The sequence below is a fragment of the Poecilia formosa genome, unplaced genomic scaffold (assembly GCF_000485575.1).
Source record: "Poecilia formosa unplaced genomic scaffold, Poecilia_formosa-5.1.2 Scaffold25, whole genome shotgun sequence".
Taxonomy (NCBI): Eukaryota; Metazoa; Chordata; class Actinopteri; order Cyprinodontiformes; family Poeciliidae; genus Poecilia; species Poecilia formosa.
Window position 1 is genome coordinate 936,457 of NW_006799964.1, and position 17,748 is coordinate 954,204.

Sequence of the window (17,748 nt, forward strand, 5' to 3'; positions counted from 1 at the left end):
ATGTTGTTCCTGGGATCTGTTTGAGCCACTGCTCCACCTTGGGTCTTGTCTGGTGTGGTAGATCTGAGCTTCTATTGTTCTGGTGTTTAGGGCCTATTCCTGGGTGGCCAGGATGAGTGGCTCAGTGCTGTCCTTGAGTCCAGCTTTCTCCAGCCATTGGTAGGATTTCCTGATATCAGCCACTTTAGTTATTTGTCGGTGGTACATCCCATGTAGGGGCTTGTCCTCCCATGATGGTTCCTCCAGCACCTCGTAATTATATATATATATATATATAATTTATTGCTTGGTTCTAAAATTAGAAGGGATGTAGTTGACTAATTATCAAGAAAAATATAAAATAATCAAAATGGATGCAGAGCTCATAAACCCCAAACAGCCAAAAACCAAATGACAAATTAATATTTGCTTATCAGCTCAGCAGTGCCGTAGATTTGAGAAGTTCCAGTACAAATTTAATTGGACTGCAGTGAACCAGAAGCAGGAGTTGATAGCTACTCCTGTTTTTTCCCCATTTGCCTCTGAAGGCTTTGATTTGGAAATGACATCAAACCCATTTTAACCATCATCCACTTCCAAAACCAGTGGGGTTTGCTAAATAATATTCTTACTGACAAGGTTAACTAATAATCCCAATAGAAGCTAAAATTATGGTATTTCTTTGCATGCTACACTTTACCACATAGTGGCAACATGCCAAATAGTAAGATTTTGTAATAGTGTGTGTGTGTGTGTAGGTGTGTGTGTGTGTGTGTGTGTGTGAAAGATTTGATCAGATTGTTGCTATACATGTCACCCTATTGAATTTTGAGATTCAATTTGATAGAAAACTTCAACTCTCCAGTGGTATCTCCACTCTCGGTTTTCCATAAGGATCCAGCAGAGGGCGTTTATTAGGGCTGCATCCTAATAAATCTGCTGGATATATTAAGGACGCCGCCATGGTTCCAACGCCGAACCATGGATTCGTTCACGCCGAGCTTACGTGCAGCAGCTCTATTTCCCTCCTGTGGTGCTAGATCGACAGCCCTCAACTTAAAAGCTGCATCATATGAGTCTGGAAACATTCCTCCGTCGTGCCTGCTACTAGCATGTGCTTGTTCTAGAATCTAAATGAAAGTTTAGCACTCTCTTCTTTGATTTCTAATTTTGACTTCCAATGATTCACTTCCTGCTTTTTCTTCCCCTGGCGGTTGAAGGAAAATCCACAGAAAAGCCGCACCGAGCTATAAGCCGCATGATACAAAGCGTAGGAATAAAGTAGCAACTTATAGTCCGAAAAATACGGTAAACAGTTATGCATAATTTATGTCTCCTGTCCTCCTTGCTCTTTGATCTATCATGCAGTTTAGGTTTCTCATTTGTCGGGTTCCTATACGCCCGTCATGGCAGTTTATTGCTATATATTTTAATGCTATATATTGTGTCGCTCTCTGCTGCTCTGATTAAACTCCTCATAATGCATTTCCTGAGCCCTGCCTCTCTCTCAGTATTTGTTGGTGGGTTTGTAAGTTCCCCCGAGGGAAGAAAGTTTAATATCTGCTCTCCCAGAGTTGGCATGCAGCGAGTGATGAGGTCACAGCCAAGATGACAAATATCAGTGGAGCAAACTCTGGATTCACATCTGAGCTTCATGAGCTGGCTGACTGAATTGAAATATAATCCAGCACACAGTGGTGAAGCACATCGAATCCACTAAAACAACAAAATACGAAATGGACAAGGAGAACCTGATGAAAACATTCTCCTTGCATGAGAAATAAAATAAACGAGCACAAACACCTGATACCATGGCACTCTCTCACAGCAGATTATTTAACTTATCCAACCCCTACAGCTGTTAAAAGACTAGAACAAAGCTCCAGTTTTCCCTGGTTATCTCATTTCAAAAGGCACCTGTTTGTCACTTGAGGGGAGAAGGGGAATCGCAGATGTGTCTTTCTTCCACGGCTTTCAAGGTTTTTATTCATACAGAATGAACAGTGAGGCCAGATGCGCAACAGCTGCAAGCAGCGATGGTCCTAAGCAAGCTCTTAAAATTAAGCATGATTTTGGAAGCAGATTCTGGTATTTTATTTAAACATGTTCACATCACGGAAAAGCTATAAGAAAAACTGTACATGCTGGAACAAACAGTGAGCTATAAAGATTGGGTCAATACTTTTCACATGTCTAGCTTGTGGAAAGCTAGACACTGTAGAGTAAGTGTAAAATAGGAACATGTATTTTAAATGAGTTGCTATATAACAAGAAAATCGTATCTGAAAACTTAACGGCCAGCAGGAAGAGAGTTTGTTAAATGATCTGCTCTATTTGAGCCAAGTCGTAAAATGGCACAAATGTTTAAGCATAGACTCATTGATAGGCTGATTGAAAGACATTAAAGAATGACCTAGCAAGTACGCTAAAACAAATGCAACACTGTGTGCAAGATGTTAAACTTTACCTAACATCTAGAGTAGTAACTAGGATTACAAAGGCAAGTCTCAAGTTTGTCCCTTATATTTTGTCTTTCTAGGCTGATGTTTATGTTTATGGTAGAAATATTTCCACATACACAGGAACTATTTCAAATAGTGTCTTTATGCACCAACTGTGTTTGCTGACAGCTAGCAGTTAGCTGGAGACTGCAAAACAGCCCAAAGGCTGATAATGGCCCCAAGTTTAGACACTCCTGAATAATATCTGAAAAGATAAAAGTTGTCAGATGGTATAATTAGCCTAATTTGATGGATGTACAAAAGGTATTGCAACAAAACACTAAAGTTTTGTTGCAACCTATGGTCATGACTGTGGAGGAGTAGCTCTCGTCTGTTGTACTTTTTGTCTTTTTAGGGGAAAATTGTGTACATAGTAACAATCTGACTAATAAAATCTTAGTGTGTGCATGTGCACAGAAAGTTGTCCACATTATGGTGTTAATAAAAATGTATCTGAGTTTTTAGGAGTTTTGATGTCTATTTCTATTGAGCAATACTTTTGTTTTTTATATCTTGCTAATCAAAAGAAACCTGACGACGGGTCGGGCCCCTGTGATATGAGGCTGCAGTGGTTTTAGTTCTGAGGGAATGTTGTTGTGTTTGATCATCTCATCAGTGCTGTCTTATACAAATCACAAAAAAAATCTGCATTGACATTTAAGAGCCTGAGAAAACTGTTTTTTTTTTTTCTTTAAAAAAAATAAATAAATAAATCACAGGTGCAGATGTCCTGTTTGTCTCATCCAAAAGTAAGAAACAGCAATTTGAAAATAAAACTGTGCTACGGTATTTTAATTTCGTTAACGCAAATTAAAAATACATCTAAAAAGACAACTTGTTCTCCACTCAAACACTCAAAACATTGCTTTTGGGATTTCTTTCAATGAATTGCTGAACTTTAATTTCCAGCACTTCCCCTTCCTAAATGTCCCTCCTGTACACATGGGTAATTTGTTGACAAAACTGAAAGAGAGGGACGGTGGGGTTTAAAGAGGTCACATTAACAATTGACCGATTTGAGCGAAAGGGAACGAGGAAGAGTAGGAGGGGGAGAAGAACAGGGGATTAACAAACGAGAAGTGACAGAGCTGCAGGGAACTGGTGGGCAGTTTAGCAGCACACAGAGGGGACAGAGCAGAGGCCACTGGCCTTTTCCACCCTTTCTCTCACTCTGCCCTCTTCCCTCTCATTTCTCGAGCACACTCACTAATGCTAAGTCACTTTGTGTTTCATTTATTGCCAAGCACCCCTATGTTTTCCTCACTTAATATATTTCTCTCTTTGACAGCTCCTCTCCTCCTCTCTTGGTTTAGTAAACCAATACTTAGGCGTTTCCATTTTTCCCAACTAAGCTGTCAATTTTTTTTTTCCTTTGTTTGCTCATTGTTGCTGTTATCTTGCAAATCCCTCTGATCTCATTCTGTGAAATTCCTTTTCTCTTCCTCTTATAATTTGCTCTCTGCCTTCCCAGTGTGAGTCCAGCGGATTGCCATGTGAGGTGCTGCTGTTCTGTTGACAAAACACAAAGCCTTTCACATCCAAGTCTGCACCTGGGATACTTGGCTGCTGCTCTCCACATGCTTGCGTGTGTGTATGTGTGTGAACATCACTTGGAGAGACACAAACAGGCAGCGCACCAACATTGCTTTATGCAAGAAAACCTCTTACAGAACAATTACCCCTTAGAGAAAGCACAGTATAAGAATTTACAAGAGAAGGAAAAAAAACAAAAAAAAACAAACGTCTGTTAAGGCATCTGTGTGAAGGAAATAAGTTAATGCAACTTTTTCTAGATTTTAGTGATCGTGGGCTCCTTTACGTATGCCTGTTTTGGCTGTAGTGGGGAGGGGAAGTGTATGTAGTAAATATTGTTTGATCAGACAATAGTCACATATTAAAACTAGGGATATAAAATCTCAAGTGGGCTTGGATCCTAATCAAGACCGTTTTAAATGATCTGTATTAAAGCTCATGAATAAACTCAACTCCCACCTGTTGATGTGCTGTCTGCAATTCTACCTCCTCAGAGATGTGCAATTGCAGTTTGCATAACCAACATTTTAAAAAATAACCAGTTTTTGTGTGCATGCAAAATTACATTTCAGGCAATAGGGATTATTCTGTTACTTGATCAAGTTTTTAATTAAAAACTGCCAGTGGTGTGAATAATGGTAGGATTGCTATTATATCTTTGAAAATAAGACTTTCTTGAAGAAACTTCTGTTCAGACAAAATATAGCAGAGTCTATAATGGTTTTTGTAAATCAGTTAAGTGGGGCACAAAAATAATACTATAATTTAACTGGTTCTTAAAGTTTACAGAGAAAAACAAAATCGGCAGGTAAAAATTAAAGTTTGAAGTGGTTGCAGAAAATACAATCAGTTCTTCTCCAACACTAACGTCTTATTTGTAGAGACCATTAAAAGCATTTCCAATGTTTTATGAATGTGCTTGCTTTGGACTATAGAGATGACCTTTAAAAATGGTGACGCATGTTTTCTAGAAGCCTTTCCAGTCTGTCCGCAGGAGACCGGTTAAAATAGACTGAAAACTTTGACCTAGCAGTTTCATCCAAAGCTGGAAAACATAGTTTAGCAATAAGCAATAAACTTTATTTATAAAACATAAAGTTTTATGTTTGAAATCAGACCACCTTCTGTTGTGGTCTGATTTTGGGCTTGAAGACTTGTATCGATGTATAAAATTGCTTTAAGTTGGCTAAGTTTCCCAGCACCTCATTGACACAATAATTGTTTCAAGCCCTTTGACTGAAATGGCCTTTCATATGCCAGTGTGAGTTCTCAGGTCTACCCTAAAGGCTATTTTTCCTGGCTTGATGGCAGGATTTGGAGGCCACTGTCAACACGCAATTAAAGAGCATCCCCCTCAAACCTACAAACCCTTTAGCCTTTTCTTTCCCACAGATGTAGCTTTGTGCTAAAAAGAAATGAAAAAAAAAGACACTTAAATAGACAGAGGAGGTGGAAGTGAGGGGAGGGGTATTGTGTGTGAGGGAGCAAGATGAAGAGCCAAGATCTGAAGTAAGATAGACAGACAGAGGAGAGCTGAGACAGAGGGAACATATTCATTAGTTATCATGGCCATGTCAAACAAGACCAACCAGAAAAACCCTTTCACCGACCCCCGTGTAAACACCGCCTGCCCCCCGACTCCACTTAAGACTTACTCATTTGACCACGCTGACATTCACTCCCTCCCTCGCCCTGCTGAAGCAGCAGTTAATCTTCCAGGTGTTTGACAGGATGCTCCGCACAGCAAAAGAAACATGGAAGGTGAAAAGCTCTCTTTATTTTCTCTCCGCCTTTTACTCCCTCTCTTAACTTTTGCGTTTCTGTCCACAGCTAAGTGCGCTCAGTTCCTGCTCTTAAGTCCACGTCCTTCTTCCTGTCAGTGCAGAGATGAGCCAAGCCATCCCACATACAGAGGAATGCGATAATGAACCCCGATTTCTGCATGTGGGATGCTGGGAAGCCAAGGTCGCCAGTCTAGCTGTTTTGGCTGTGCGCAAGTGTTTGGCTTTCACGTTTGTGACAAAGGAATTCCTCACAAGGTTTGCTCATTTTAATGGCTGAGTTTGACTATTGCACATTATCACCCAAATAGAATAATTGTTAAACTGTGTCCCTGCTCCGGTTTCGTTAGCTCACCTCAAGTGGCAAACAGTGAAGTCGGGAATAAAAAGATATGAATTAAATTACTGCATTGTTTCCAGTGATGTTTTTTTTCTTTTTTCTAAATCTCGCTTTTCTGTTTTAATAGCACATTGCAATTTTTTTCTATAACCCTGAATATAATTTTTAATAAAGAATTAGGATTTAAAAAGTAAATATTTTATGTCATAGATTTTGTAAAGCTCTGCAGGACTCTAACTGATTTCAGAGTCAATTTATCTGTAAATCTTTTCAACCATTCAATAATAGTCAACTTGAAGCCTTTATTCAGTTACTCTTATGAATTTTTTTATTTGCTATATTTGAAAGTAGCGTTACATGGCCTCTATTAACTAGTTCCATAACCTGTTAGAATACATTGTCCAAAAAAGAAGACAGAAATAAAGTTTTCATGCTCAGACGGAACTGAGGTTAATTTTGCAGAAACAGAATAATAATAAGAAAAAAAAAAGATGGATGTTGTTTCATTCAGCTCTGCTCTTCTATAGTCCAACGCAGGAACATCATCAACAGCTTTTCAACAGTCCTTCATTATGTCACACTGATGAATGATGCGGTAATGATCCAGCACGCTTTCTGGCTTTACAGCTGTCATGTAGCTGCTTTATGCTTCAACCAGAGGGGCGTGTGTCTGGGTTTCTGTGCGAGACCTCCTTTTCACGGGCCTGATTGACAGACACACAAGGATGTCGGAACTCTGAGTGAATTCCAGAGGGCCATCAGTGTTCCCTTTGAAATAACAGGAACGATGAAGCGGTCCTTGAAGGAGGTGTGAGAGCAAAGCAAGAGAGAGAAAGAGGACCAGCTGGTCTCCTCCTGAAAAGCTCCTTTTCTCCCATTCGCTGCCATCTGTGAGCTCCTACTCATCACAAAACAGCCCACATCAATTCACAGACAGCGGGGATCCGGCTGGATCTGTGGGCTGTGGGTGTGTACTGTTACTAAGTGTGATGCTTGTGGTTTAAATCCAACTCCTAAACTCTGCCCTAATTTTACCAAGCAGTATAGTCGAAGATTGAAAGCCTTAGTAAAACATGTGACTATAAAAGTCAATTAAAATATATTTTAACAGCGCAATAAAAGTCTAAAATCTAATCTGGCTCAGAAAATTTGCATTAATTCAACTGAAAAACAAGTAAATGTGTGAGAGAGAAAAAAAAACAGTATGTACATAAAAAGCTAGACAAGCCTGATTGCAGTGCGCACACACTTAAGCTCGCAAATCATATAGTGAATAACCCATTAATTCAATTTCAGGCCCCAGTCTGAATGATGACTCAGCTCTTCTTTTTCTGGACTCTTTGCTTCTTAGCTGAAAAAATCTCTCAGTGTTTAAAGCATAACTAACTGAATGTGATCAATCAATATAAAGTTTCAAATAACATTTTAATGTCTTTAATAAGTCAGTAATTTAGGAGCTTATGTGCTGTAGATTGGACAAATACAACAAACTTGAGATGTATGAAACTCAGACACCTCTTTAGCCAAGTGTTACTTTATGTTGTTCACATTACTATTATTTTTATTTTTGTTATATTTTTCCATATGAATTATTTGAAATGTATATCCCATTAACAGCTGCAAATTGTTTTTTTTATTTTTTATTTTTTCTTTAATGTATCTTTCTGTCAGATTTTATGTCTCAAAATCCTATTTTTCATGGCTGGGGAGACTTTTTATAGCCAAACATCTTGTTAAAGCTGAGAATGGCTGTATTAAGAACATATTTACTTTGAAGTTTGAGAGCCATTGTATTTATTCAGTGCCGATTTTTCTTTTTCTTTTTTTAACTGCTGCCACAAAGCCATAAGAATCTCTAAAGATCCACTTTAGGATCCTACAGCATCTGTTCTTGTGTTCTGTCAGACAAATGTGTGTGTCACAAAAGAATGCTTTATATAAAAAACATACACAGAAACACAGCAGACACAGGGTCTGTGCAGTATCAGTATCAGTGCAGTGTTTTAAAGAAACACTATTCTTCACTGTGAGGATTGATCTACAGCTTATACACTAAACTTTAATACATACTTATATATATATATATATATATATATAGTGCTGATCTGATTTGGGACCGTCCTTCCCATTAAGAACATCACCACCATTAACAGCATTCAAGACCAATTTGATGGTATCTAAGGTGGGCGATTATAATTGGCTGACCTTAAATGTAATCACTAATAATAATGATTTGCTACGATGTATTTATGACCAAACCAAGCACAAATTCAAGGAAAAAAAGTAAACTTATAGCTATGCTAACATGTTTAACAATGGTGAACATTCTTTGGACTTTTAGAAGATAAACCACTTACTTTTAATCATGTTCAATGTAATATTGTCATGTGAGATTTTGTTCTGAAAAAGTGGCAAATAAACAGATTAAATAAGGCCTCAACGACACAAAGAAAAAGCTGTCCATGGCAAATATATCAAGTGTATCATTTTACACAAAAAACAGGCACTATTTAGCATTCAGAAATACTCGCAGACAAACTGATGAATTAGTTACACCAATTTGAAAATAATTTTTTGTGATTACTGACAAGCCTAAAGAAAAAAAGATAAGTGAGTGTGGAATTTCTCAGTAAAAAAAAAAGTTAGAAGCTCAATAATCTGCAAACAACTTTAACTTTGTTCAACAGGATTGCACATGCAAAGCTTGATTACAGTGACAGGGATAGATTCGATTACTAACCTAACTAACAAAGTTATTGGTTGTTGGTTCTGGTTTTACACTGAAACACAAATGGCTACTTTGACAAAAGTGGAATGAAGAATCAAAGATTCATAAAATAACAGAAGATATACTTGCATACAAAGGGATGAAATTTTATATAAGTAGTGACAGGAGAAATAAAAAAGCCCAATATAACAGTGTTTTTACAAAAAAAAAAAAAAAAAAGTTAAAACTGTTTTCACAATAGGACAATTAAAAAAAAACAAGGCAGGACTTAGGGACATTCAGTCAATTGTCATTACAGATATCACTGACATTTTTGAAAATCTCCCCAGAGGCAGGTTACCAAAAGTGGATGAATTTGCCATTAGATGGTGACTGTGGGACGATTGAGAGTGAAACACCAAGGACTTTAACAACACCTTCAACAAGACAGACAGTGGCTGTGGTCCCAATCTTTAGAAACCAGCAAAACTTTGCTCCTATTACGAGTTGATCCCACTCCTCAGCCACTGTGAGAGAAGCTACTCTAGGGTGTCCGAAAGGAGTTTCTGACTGAATGTCTAACATCAGCTTCCAGAGGAGCAGGATGGATCTTCCTTGTTACTGATTAGTGGATACAGGGTCTCATTTTGAACAGATTGGACAGAATCCATGCTAAAAGTGCACATATGCTCTAAAAGCAAAAAAAAAAAGAGCATACAACCCCCTAAAAAAATTCAGCTTTATGAAACCATGCGCAACATTGTTTCATTGGGAGAGACTTAAAAGAAATATCTGCTGATGACAGTAAATGTCTAAACAAAATTCAGGTGTGTATTAAACACAAAAGGGAAAATGTCCCTAACAATCGACAAAGGTTATAAAACATTTTCAAACAATTTGGAATTTTTTTTTTTTTTTGTTTTACAGTCAAATATAATATGTGCAGCTGGAAAACAGCGAAGACAGTTGCCAATCTGTCTTGAATGGCATCCGAGCAAGTTCACCCCAAGTTCAAACCTTGGAATGCTCAGAGATATTCCAAAAATTTCTTCAGCTAAACCAAGACTCTATACAGACCTTAGCTGGCATGCCAAATGTTAGGCTTCACATTTGTCTAGTTAGTAAGAGACTAAATTAGGGGTCGAGAACAGTTTAGGGATAAGTAAGAAAGCATATGTAGCAATATCTTCTGAGCACATGAAAAAATATTTAGATGCTTAGCTGCCATCTTCTACACCTTTGGTGAAAATCAAATTTAGCAGATGTCAAGCATGGAAATGCAGGGTGGATAGTCAGATTTTCTTTCTAGCCCCAACACTTGTGTTGTTTAGTCAATCACAAAGTCCTATTTATAACAATGTAAGGCGATCTGAGAGGCAGTTAAAGTTCCAACCTGGTCAAATAATACAAAACATGCAGCAAATCTGAAATTAAAATGTCACTGGCATGTTCTTAAATAATGCACAAGTATATGAGAGTAAAGTTCAATAATCTATTGAATTGTAATGTTGTAAAAAAAATAATGAACAAAATATCCTGCCACAACATTAGGAGACCGAAAATATGTTACTAGTTTAGTTTGACAACAGCTACTTAAGAAACAGTGCAAAAGCACAAAGCAAAAATACCATTAAACTGCAAAAATACAGTTTAAACTTTGACACCACATAACAGCTATGTCACTCAGCAATCATGGCAACATATCTGGCAAGTGCTGTAACAAGAAACCCCATGATAAATTAAAAAAGTCTAAGATCTACTGTCTCCCGCTGAGGACAAAAAGTAAAAAAAAAAAAAAGTGTATGTGTTGGTTAGTGTCTTACTGTGTGCCACAGGAACAGAGAGCGAATGTGTGTAGAGAAGGAACGCTGACGGTGTTAACATTACAGCTGCTATGTGTTTATTTCCAAAAGTTCTGGTCTGTGGCGTCTCAGTCATCTGCAGTGACTCAAGCAATTACTTTCCATTCAGTGTGCATGGTTGCATGAGTTCAGATGTGTTCGAGTGTAGGTGGCTATTAAAGGGATATCACCATATTTCCAACATTAGCGTTGATAGCGTGAAGAATGTGGGTATTATAGTGCATTTGTGTGTTGAGGAGCGACTATGCCAGTTAATGTGTGTTTAAAGCTGAATGCGTTTCACTGTCTCCTACGCCTGATTAGCCTCCCATTAACTTAGTCACATATCACCCATCAGTGGCTCCAGGCCTTCTCTTAACTATCTCACTGGCCAAACATGCTGCCAGCTGAAACCCTGCACACAGTAAGCAGGCACACTCAACATCCATTCCCATCTGGACACCCATTAGGTACCTATCACAGCGTATGATGATTGTCTCTATTGCAAAGCCATTTGGTTAAAAGAGTAAGTCTTGATATCCACAAATGACCCTGAATAACAGGGTGAATTTATTTATTTTTCTGATGTGACAGTTCAGGAGAGATTTAGAAAGAAGTGTAACAGAAATGTATGGCAAAATGCCTCACATGTTATGACAAACTGCTGAAGCATTTTACACGTTAAGACTTATACAATGAAATTATTTTTAAATGTTGTGGAAGTTGAGGCAATTCAACAGAGGCACAAACAGTACATTTTGCTCTGCTTGACAAAAGAAATTGAAAACGTAGGGAAAAAAGCAGAGACTTACATAATCACTTCCATGATGGAAAGACTAAAGGATTTGCAACTTGCTCGGAGGAACAGGAAACTGCTTTTTTTTTAAGGGCACAGGTGACAAAATGGTTTGAAGATTGAACAAGCAGTTTTGAGAATTTCAATTTTGTTCTAAGAAATGCAAAAAACAAAAACTGCAAAGATCAGACGAGATAGCTGGAGGTTGGGTTAAAAATGTTTTTTTTTAAAGGGGCCTTGTTCATTTTCATAGATCTTTTTCTCTATAAATTATTAAGCTTTGTTTCTACTCACAAAGCTTTATCAAATCACAGATGAAGTAAAAACCTTTTTCAACATATTATCTCTTAATCTGGCTTGGCTTCGTACACGTATTTGTTGAAACAGGTTTACTGCTGAAACACCTCTTTGCTCAAAACAAATGAAGTCATTTTGCTAAACTGAGACGTGTTTGAGAAATATTTAGTCTTTATCATTTAAGGCGATTGGCATCAGTGAGATCTTTTCTTTCCAGGCAGCATTTTGAAACAGTGATCCACGCTTTTATTTCGACTCGACTGGATTACTGCAACTCACTATATCTGGGAGTCAGTCAGTCGCTGCTCTCATGTCTGCAGCTGGTTCAGAATCCTGCTGCATGACTTTTGACAGGAACTCGAAAGAGGGAGCATATGACTCCTGTCCTGGCCTCACTTCACTGGCTGCCTGTATATTTTAGGATTAATTTTAAAATTCTTATGTTTGTTTTTAAATCACTGCATAATCTTGCCCCGGCTTACCTCTCTGAGCTTCTTCACCCCTACATACCCAATCGGTCTCTCAGGTCCGCAGATCAGCTGCTCTTGGAGGTACCGAGATCCAGAAGGAAGCTCAGAGGGGACAGGACTTCCTCTGTCATGGGTCCAAAGTTATGGAACGACTTGCCTTTGCAGAGAGGCCCCTTCACCGTCCACTTTTAAGGCTCGTCTTAAAACCCATCTATTTTACTTGGCTTTCAACTCCAGCGGGACCCAATTTTAATTTGTATGTTTGTTTGTTTTTTAAACTGTAAGAGTTTTTTTTTATTATTATGTTGTGTTTTAATGTACAGCACTTTGTATCAGCTGTGGTTGTTTTAAAGTGCTTTATAAATAAAGTTGGTATGGTATGCAGATAGATAGATAGATAGATAGATAGATAGATAGATAGATAGATAGATAGATAGATAGATAGATAGATAGATAGATAGATAGATAGATAGATAGAAAATCTATTCAGATGCCAAGAGCAGAAGGGGGAGGTCAGAGGGGCAAAGTGAGGGAGCATGACTGCATGGAAAACTCTAAGCCCTTTAGTCCCTCTGTGCTGCAGTTGTGACAGCCAGCTATGCTGTGCTCCTCCTCACCTGTTATCTGTCCATCACTTAATTGCGTTTACCATGATGTGCAGCCTGCACTATCAGGACTTGAGCTCACAACAATTATTAAGACATTTATATTATTAATGTTCCTGAACATTTTTTTTTCAGAATACTAATATAAATATAAACTTTACATTAACTGAAAATTTGCAAACAAGCGGTGTGCAAATTTTTGCAAACGTTTCTTTGCTTAAAATCTTACTTCTGGTTGATCATTTAGCCATCCCAAGGAAGGAAGAGACTCCAAGCAGAATTTCATTTGTTGGACCATTTCTGGATAAGCCCACCAACAACATATCAGCAGTAAGTTTTTTAAAAAAAATCAACCACTACTTTTAACATTTACCTGCAAAATTAACAATAAATAGTCAAAACACTTGATAACTACATCACCCTGCATTAACTTAAGGTTATCTATTAAGTACTTATCAGTGTGCATTTATGAATGTTTTATGTGGTGTAATTTAATATTATTTTTGCATGGTTATGGAAGTTATATCAGGTGAATAGGAGGTGTGGGACACTGAAAAAAGGTGAATATCATGTTGATAAGCAGCTACATAAAAATAAATATTACTCAAAAATGTATTTATAAATATTGTATTTTTCTAGCTCAGACACAACACTCAAATTAGCTTTGAATTATTATTATTAATGTTAAATAGACATTAATTGATCAACTGGGCAGAATGTTTCCAATGTTTCCTTGATCAGCTTTTATCCAGTTTTCTTTTGGGATTAACAAAGTATTTTGGAATTGAGCTGATCTTTGATTGCCAGACAAGATTCTCACTCTTTGTTAAATGTTAACAAAACAGATTCAAATCCACTACCTCTACCAAAGAAAATGTGGGACAATTTTTCAATTTTAACATATTTTGGGGTACTAAGCAGTCAGAAAGTTCACTTATACTCAGACTGGTACACATAAAAAAAAATCTTCTCACTCTCTACCCCTCTCTGTCTCGCATACACACACTCTTTCACACACACACAAACACACACAAACACACACACACAGTATGTCTTTCTATGCACGCACACACACAATTTCCTCAGCTCCAGCTGCGTCTTAAGAAGTCAGTGCCAGACTGGTAATCTGACTGGGCTAGAAGTTACCCGATCTGTATCCATTACAGCATACAATACCTCTCAGTCTCAAACTCTCCACACTTCCACTAACTGAACATTTTAGAGGTCATCTGAATGGAACCATCTCTTCAATGTTTATATCAGCCATTCTATGGGAAACATGCTGCATTAGGCCCATGTAAACAAGTTAATGCTTCCTCCTTCGGATGTCATATTCAACTTCTACCGAATTGCCCTCTAGACCCTGCTTTGGTAATTTCATCCAGTGGCTGACTACTGAATGTGATAAAGAAAGGGCTAAGGTGTGAGTTTGCTGTAGCGTACTTTATACACATTTCCTATAACTGACATAATCACTTTACCTCTCAGCCCTAAAGCCTGTACATTAGTGGTTCTAATAGATATCAGTTTCCATCAAGTGAACGAATGCATCCTGGAAAAAAAAAAAACCTTTTAGACTGACGAGTACCAAGGAGCCAGCAAAAGTTGCACTATGACCCAGCTCTAGGGCAAAGTGCCTCTTAAAGAATTTAAAAAATAAAATTCTTGATCAAAAATATTGATGTTTGCTTTCTGCAAGGACAATACGTTTTCCCCTGCATGCTGCAAAAGACTGAGATAAAACTCTTTGAATCATGAACACAATTACAACAAACTGATCTTTCTGAAAATTCTCAGAAAATAATTAAACACCTTTACAGAAATTACAAGTTCAGCGACGTAATTAGCCTTGCACAAAACAAAAGGAGCTAATGAGAGTTTTATTCCTTTAGAACTGAGCTTTTATCCCTGCGATGTGCAACAGCCTTATTAGAGAGCAGTGACAAAAGCAAAGCAACTGGCAGGGGCTTTGACTGTGAAAACCGATACAGTAGTGCTTATTCCCACCAAGGACAATGAAATGTAAGCTATCGCGCTCCCTCGTCACTTCCCAGAACTCACATTGAGGACTACAGCCGGGTGTAGGTGGAAGGTCAAACAATATGTGCGTGTGTGTGATTCAGAAAGCGAACGAATTCAGTGTGCTTCCAGTCTCCTTGTAAACTAATGGCCGCCATGTCCTTTATTTGCTTGCTCCAGAGACAATGACAAAAACGCCAAAGAGCAAACTGTGCTCATCTGAAAGACACAACAGAGGATCTGTCAGCAGCTTTGTCTTCAACTGCAAAACAACCAGCTGACTCTACAGGCCTCGGTTCAGTTCATAAGGAATCTGCGAGTTGTTTTACAGTGGGAGTTTGGGAAGACAGTTAAAATAAACAAGTGGAAATAAAACACCTGCTTTAACTACGTCAGCTTTTTCTTTCTTACTGTCCCTCTTTCTTTTTTCTCTCTTCCTTACAACTATTGGCCTGTTCAGTCGGAGCAGAGCGCGTTGTCAGAACAATCCATCATCTGCGTGTCAACCACCGAATGATCCCGTTTCCAGACCAGTCAATCATCTACTGTACGTGTCAACAAATGCACAGGGCTGCTGCAAGTCTAAACAAAATGGTTTTAAATCAAATTGAGACGAGTGACCCTGATTCAGCTTCCATAACAAAGCAACGACTCAGGTCACAAATATGATAAGGCTTTAATGTCAAGTCAGACCTGTTTAATGTTCCAATCGAAATCTCCAGCGTCCCTAGAGAGGACTAAATTTGGTTCTAGTGGTGAGATGGGAAAGAGGGCAAAATTCAACAGGTCACTGTTATGCCTCTGAGATGCCAAGCAGGGATGTCACCGCCTCTTGGTAGTCGATGTAAATATTCTTGGCTTGAGGGTGTGATGTGGCGGCAGCACATGGGCAGAGCTGGCTGGTGAGTTTAAGCAAAAACACACCTGATCTGCAGTGGTGCAGAGAGTACTGCACGCTATTTAGACACATTGAACAGAAGAGTGTTCTTGTAGATTTCACATTCTAACATTTTCCTTTTTTTTTTTTTTTTTTTTGCTGAGAAGAAAACTTTACATTTTAAAGACTTCAAGAAAACACGGTCATCTTTCATAGCACCTCACTACACTTCATTAATAACAACAAATAGAAACATTAATCAACTCCTGTAATGTTTTCTCTCCCTGTTACTGACAAAGATGTGCCAGTAACAGGGGAAGAAAAGGAGAGTGTAATTTCCATGTTTGGGACAGGTAAGACAAATTAAGACCGATGACTTTGCAAACGCTGTTTCCAAACCAAGTGGACACACCTCATCTTACACTGAAAGTGTAGGAGATTGCTATGATTCTTAAAGGGATCATCAATAATGACCTTAATAAGTGGTGCATATTAAGGTAAAGTATTACTAATATGTGGCCATACAAAAATGAAATGAACAAGTTTTACTTGAAAAACATCATGAAGTGATTCTGTGGATGTATTGGTGGTCTGATGACACAAAGTTGTTGCTATTTTTTATCTAAAGCTTTTTTAAGACAAAAGCACTGGTGTATTCATCGTCCACAAAGTATTATAAGGCTTTCTGACTGGTATAAACTAGATTTGGGTAAAAACCCTGAGAAATCAGGAATTAGTGTGGTTTTAGCAGAATTCAAGAGAAACAGAACCAAAGTCTGATGAAATTTTGAATAGTTTTTTTTTAAACATCCAGAGCATTCTGCTCAAATCTGCACAAATCAAGGACCAAACCTTTTCACTCATTAAAGGCTCTGCAGTAAAGCATAAAACTCACAACCACGTCACAAGTACTTTTTCATTCAATAAGAACTGGGAAATAGAAATGCAATAATTAATTTAATGTGTATATTTTTTTTTCCCATTAAATATACATTTTAATATGAGATTTAGCACATGCTTTACTCTCTGGCAGCTCTTCAGAGACTTTTCAGACAGATTGGCCACTGGTCGCATTCAAATCCTCTGTGTGTTTGTGTGTAAGTTTTGAAATTTCCATTGAATTCTTAATAGCTGCTGGAGCATCTAAAAAAAAAAAAACTCTGAGCAAAAGGTCTTGACTACAGATGAAAACCCAGAAGTGACATTTACAGAAACGACAGACATGCGAGAGGGATGGCAGAAACACACGACAATCTCAGCACCTATGAGTAAAAGTTACGAGCCTTTGCTGGCTTAAAATAATCACTGGTGTTCAAAATAAATGCCAATCTCTTTAAATAGAACAACAGTGAAGAAACGTAATCAAAGAGATAAAGAAATCTTTTTTTTTACGGTAAAAGTTAAAATTATTTGTAACCTGAGAGATTTAAATTGAATTTGTTTTTATATAACTGAGAAGTTTGTTTCTGAAATGAAACAGGCATTTATAAAAAAAAACAAATAACAAAAATATATAACAAAACTGTGTAAAAAATACTCAATTTTGTTCCAGAAATATATTTTCTTTTCACATTGTAATTGTGGTATTTCAAAGTGCTTGATATCATGAAATGTTTATGGAAATGAAGCCAATCAAAACATCCTGCTAATTCCTGTCCAGCTTTTTACATGTTTCCACTGTTATTGACTGATTACTTTTGGGTATGAGTGGCCCCTCTTTGGGGCGGGGAGGTCTCACCATAATCTGTAAAAACTCTCAATCACATCTAAGTTGGCAGTCTGCTTTGGGTCACGCCAAATCATATTATTTCCTCTGACAAGAAAAATGTTAGTGAAATGAAAAAGCAATTTAAAACTAATTAAGGCTCATTCATAAGTTTTTTATTAAACAAGCATAACGTATTCGACGAGCTTATAAAATCGCAAAACAAACTTAAAAGGTTGTAAAAGCAAAAATACAAGTTTTCCTAAATGTGTAACGATACAATAAATCAAAGATAAA

At 37.7% G+C, this 17,748-nt stretch overlaps 1 protein-coding gene across 2 annotated transcripts in view; it reads right to left on the minus strand.

Annotated features, from left to right (window-relative positions):
- The window catches only part of bmpr1ba (bone morphogenetic protein receptor, type IBa), a 69,137-nt gene that overhangs the window by 11,414 nt on the left and 39,975 nt on the right, over nucleotides 1-17,748 (minus strand). The gene's annotated exons all lie outside the window — the stretch shown is intronic.